The sequence below is a fragment of the Pinus tabuliformis genome, chromosome 5_2 (genome assembly GCF_031772625.1).
Source record: "Pinus tabuliformis cultivar Carrire ecotype Pingquan chromosome 5_2, CPIR1, whole genome shotgun sequence".
NCBI lineage: Eukaryota > Viridiplantae > Streptophyta > Pinopsida > Pinales > Pinaceae > Pinus > Pinus tabuliformis.
This window is the reverse complement of record NC_142306.1, coordinates 442,591,493-442,597,055: the sequence shown is the minus strand read 5'-3', so window position 1 is coordinate 442,597,055 and position 5,563 is coordinate 442,591,493. Positions and strand designations below refer to the sequence as shown.

At 40.8% G+C, this 5,563-nt stretch overlaps 1 pseudogene; it reads right to left on the bottom strand.

Annotated features, from left to right (window-relative positions):
- Positions 1 to 4,018: 4,018 nt before the first annotated feature.
- Positions 4,019 to 5,202, bottom strand: LOC149159570 (ribose-phosphate pyrophosphokinase 1 pseudogene; annotated as a pseudogene).
- Positions 5,203 to 5,563: the final 361 nt, after the last annotated feature.

Genomic DNA, 5,563 nt, shown 5'->3' with positions numbered 1-5,563 from the left:
GGATAGTTCATGACTGGTGTACTCTTGGAATCACCACTAGGTTTACCCTTCTCAACAGGGACCTTGGGAGTGGATGCTTTCAAAGGGAAAGTATCTTTCTTTGTCTGGTCTACAAGATTCATGGTGCCTGCAAGTGGCCCTTTGCTTCATGTGTGGATTTCATTAGCGTTTATTTCTGTCGTGCTACCTCCTTCATCATCATCATTCTCATTAGTATAGAAATCCCATAGTACATTGATTTGAGATTCTTCATCCGAGGGTTCTTCTACTTGGTACTCTTCCTCATCTTCTTGTTCTGGTTCGAGCTCCACTATAGGTTCTTCTTTGTTAACAAGTGATCCAATAAGAGCTAGCTCTTCCATGTTTAAAGTCCCCTCATTGGGTGGAGCAGGCAACGCGATTTGGACTTGACCACCTTCTATCTTCTTACGATAGAAAGGTTTGAAAGATTTCTGGTTGTTATAATCTCCTCCATTACAACTAGTACTCTCTCCAACATTCCTTTTCATATTGATGACTGTGTTTGTCAATTTTTTAATGATCTGATGTAAACCTTCCACATCTGTGGCATCCTTTTCTTTGATCTCAACCATTTTTTTATCATTCCCATTGTTCTTCTTGGATGACTGAGATGCTTTCTTTTCTTTGGTTGAATGGTGACATGTTGTGAGACTGATCACCTCATTCTCGACTTTCATTGCTTCATTGATAGCATCTTGTAAGGTTCGCGTGTTACTCCTTTTAACCCACATCACGGTAGGGACATGGAGAGCAGTGATGTAAAATTCCATGAGCACCTCATCAGTAGGTCTAGCTTTAGCCGGGATTCTATTAAACACAGTGTTGAACCGGATATTAAAATCCTTGACGTTCTCTTTGGTTTCCATTTTATTATGGGATATTTCCAAAACCAAGGCCGTAGGTGTTTTTTCATCACCAAACTTGTCTAAAAAGACTTGTTGAAAGGCATCCCAAGAGGTAATTGATCCTATTCTTAGGGTAAAGTACCAGGTGGAGGCTACACCAATCAAAGTAAAATAGAATAAGTGACATACTACATATTCATCAACTATCCCAACACGCACAAGGCTAGGAAGAAAGAGCGAATATGGTTATTAGCAGTATCTCCCTGTTCAGGGTCGAATTTAGGCAATAATCTTTCAACATTCTTGGGTAAGGCATGTTGCTGCCCAGGTACCGCTACAACATCCTGTGCAAGCCAGGGAGGGAGTGCTCTCAGAGGATGTGGGGGTTGATTCCTACCTGGAGGAGGTGGTCGAGGAGGATTCCCACCTGGAGGAGGTTATAGAGGCGGATTCCCACCTAGAGGAGGAATTTTAGCCATATTATGGACAGGGAAGTTCTGGTTGGAGGCTTCTCCGTTAGGATTCTCCAAATCAGGTGAGGGGTTACCTTTAGAGGGGAGTCCCCAGGAATTCCTTCCCAAGGAGTGTCGATACTTTGCAAGGACTCTAGAACAATATCATCAAGAGAAGAGGCTACAGATGTCTCTTCATTTAGGGTAAAGATACTTGGCTTTCTTTTAGTTGTTGGAGGTAAAGAGTAAAAGATGGGGAGCTAAGAGAGGGAACGAGCGTAGGCACGGGTAAGAATTCTGATTGGTTGTTCCTGAGTGACAGGATACTCCCACAGTCTCTCCTCTATGGGTGACTTAGACACGGTACTTAGAGGGATCTCTTCTTCTTTGAAATGAGGATTTTTCATATGTGTGGCAGGATCTCTCCAAATTTTACGATCCATACATTAATCTTTTCGATTCCATGCGCAACATTTATAGATGAAATCTTGAAAAGTTGTGGATGAAGGTTGGCCCTCCTTCTAGCACCAATTTGTTGACATGTCGAATTTTCGCTATGCCATCAAGGGGAATTATCCGATTGTAAGCCCCAATTAGAACTACTTTCGTTTGCGATGGCTAGTTCCGTCGGGTTTTAAAGGACCCCATAAACTGTTAAATGCGTTGATAGATTGCTTCTGGGAGGAAGACTTCAATTAAATCAAAAAAATAAAACAACGAACCTCTATGTATTAAATCCTATCTACACTACTTCTAACTACTCTAATCTAGTCCTAGCTATCCTAATCTATCCTATAAGAGCATGAAAAAGAGAGGTTAAACATCATATATGAATCCCAAGTCTAAATGAATCAATTACTGGTTCACATTGTTATCACAAAATCGTGTACTAAGGGCTGCTACTTAGCAAGATCTCATGAAACTATTTCAAACCAGGCTTTAGACTAAGGCTTAGCCTCCTCAGTCAGAGAGGGCTCTCTCACAGATTTTTGATATGGATTAATAACAAGAAAAGATGGCTAACTCTTCAAACAATACATGAAAATAAGCTGGTTGGAACAACAAAATAACACTTCTTCCATTGGGCTCATGGAGTCAAACACCTCTGCAGTAAACTATTAACTACTCAATCATGGAAGCCAAGGCATATAATGTTTAAACACTCAGAACATTTCTCAAAAAGAACCTCAACTCATAAACATACACAGGAAGTCTGAGCACTAGGTGAATTCAGAGTGATTGCATGTCTATTGAGCTGTAAAACAGAAAGGATAAAGACAAAACCACATATATTCTGAGCCTTTGAACACAAGATGAATCTTGGGAAGAAAAAGTAATCTTTCTATTACTGTCAAAAGTCTTTTACATTAGCCAATATAAAAACTCTGTTTCTTTTATAAATCTCCAACCCTCATTACATCAGAGTTTTCACTATATATAGGAAAACAAACTAAACTACTTTGAGTCTCCTCCTCCAGCATGAGGGGAGCTCGATGACCTATCATTAACTACCCTTATCTATTTTTAAACAAACTCATTAAATACATAAAGTATTGAGCTGTAATTACAAAGAGTCCTAATCACACTAAAACTCTAACTTCATCTCCTCGTATGCCTGATTCCTTTCTTGATCTTTGACAGCTGTCTTTTGTTGGTTAGGCTCAAGATGATTGCGCTACAGATGCAAGGAACACTGACTTTGGATACCTGTTAGCGCTGATGAATCATTTATCATCAGGATCAAAACACCTATTTTTAAGGTCCCTGTCTCCTACCATCCTCCGAAAATGTAGCAGCATGTTCCCAACTCTTTAATAGCTCAAAGTATGGAACGCTGCTACCAAACACCATGTCTCCAGATGAGCTGTAGGCTGTATTGTTGTACAGGTGTCTCTCTTCTAACATTCCCAGTCAAACTGTTTATTCTACATTGAAAACATCACCTACAGCAGTTTCGTAGCGCGCTACGAAACTGCTGTGTGATTTAAAAAACACAGTCTTCCTCTCATAGCTAAATGATTGCCAGTGTGTAGCTTCAGCATCAGCAAGGTCCGAACACTGACCATCCTTCTCATGTAACTGTCCTGTTGTTTCAATACCTGCTTCCTTATGTGTTGAATTGAAATCTGAATCAAACTCATGTTTGGCTCTGCCATCTGAAACTGTTTCCATTTCTGATTCCTTAAGTGCACAAAACAATGGCACATTCTATAATCTGAATCGAGCACATCAGCTTTAAGTGGGAATCCTTATTCTTACAGAACCCATTTTCCAAAGATCACTAAACAAGGCATAAATGTGCCTCTGCAAGATGTGCTCATAGTCTTTAACAAACACTATTGATATGGAATACATTCCAGATCAATTAGGTTAGAACACCTTACAAAACCTTTACAAGGCTACCCGCTGTATAATTTAAAGTCTTGCAACAAACATAGAAAGCAAAACCTTCAACACCAGGAAACTGAAGATATTAATGGACCGAAAACATTCATGTCTCTTTCCTGTGCAACCACCCCTGCATTTCAGTAAACAGAGTATTACAGAGAAAACCCCTGCATTTCCAATGTTCATCTATGCAGCTTCATTTGCAGCATTCTTGGTCCATATGGCAAATCTTATCTTATCGAGCACGCACATTGACCAAGTGTGCAGCCAGAAAGTATCGACAACAGGCTTTCCTTTCAAGGTGGTAACAGTTCACTTTCCTCCAATTGCACATTTAGGGTTTTCCCACTTTGGCTCAATTCCAGCTTTGAAGCAATGAAAATCTGAACCAGCTATCAACTTACTCGGCTGAATTATATTGTTAAAAACACACCAGAAGTCCTTGACTGTATTGAAGGTGTAAACAGGTCGCAAGGAACTACCCCAGGTGGCCTGCTTAGACTTCCCATTTGTAATTGTCCCAGCAGTATCAATCATGTCATCAACCATGACAGCAACTTTCCCTTTCACATCACCAATCAAATTCATAACCTCAGAAACATTGTGGTCTTGACGCCTTTTATCTACCATAGCCAGAGGGGCATCAGATAGTTTTTTAGCAAAAGCACGAGCACGAGCAACACCACCAACATCGGGTGATACAACCACCAAATCGTTCGATGCAATCACCTTGCTGGCCAGGTAATCTAGAATTACAGGCTGACCATAGACATGATCCACAGGAATATCAAAATACCCCATGGACTGTCCAGAGTGAAGATCGCATGCAAGAACTCGATTTGCACCTGCTTCTGTTATTAAGTTTGCAACAAGTTTTGCTGCAATAGATTCACGTCCATGTGTCTTTCTGTCTGCTCTAGCATATCCAAAGTATGGAATAACAGCTGTAATATTTTTGGCAGATGCTCTACGGCAAGCGTCAATCATTATAAGAAGCTCCATCAAATTCTCATTTGCAGGTGGGCATGTTGGTTGCACCAAGAACACGTCACAACCTCTCACACTTTCTTGGAGTTGAACATATATCTCACCATCAGCAAACCTTTTAATTCTAATTTTACCAAGATCCCGGCCCAAGTAACATGCAATTTCCTGTGCAAGAGAAGGATTTGCTGAGCCTGAGAAAATTCGTAGTCTTGTATCATGCCCCAAGTCTCTTTGAACCATTTCTTGTGGATAACTAGAACCAAGCAACCCAGTCAAACCCCGACTCTGAAATACATGGGTGAATGCTCTGCCATTAGGAGAATCAACAGGATTGGCCAACGTGCACGTCGTGCTATGAAGGCGACATGGCAGAGGCTGAAGGCCTGAAACAGACTTAGCGAACACCCTCGACTCGCCGGTCAAGAATGTGGATGGTGATGATCCATATGACCATCCACGTATGTTTACCAGAGAAGAGGACGCCGCCATTGAAAGAAGCCATACGCCTTAGTGATGGTACAAAGCATGAGTATCTCGCAAGCAAACATCCCAATATTCAAAAATATTGAATAAGTTGGGGGCAAAATGTTGTTCAGAGATAGCATATGCTATATTCGAGCAAGTGCCAATACATTTGATTCACCCAGAAGATTGGCCACTAAACCATCAGACACTGTTTTGCAACTGCTAATGAGAACATTAAACCAATACAAGTATACTTCAATTTAACTATCAGCTTTATACACAATCAATCCACTCAAATCATTTATTCGGTGCAGGGAGGAGCAAAGGATCTGGATTTCTCTTGAAGCTCATGACGACCGACATTTTCCTTTGTTTGCCAATTACAAAAGCTTCACGCTGGCTTGT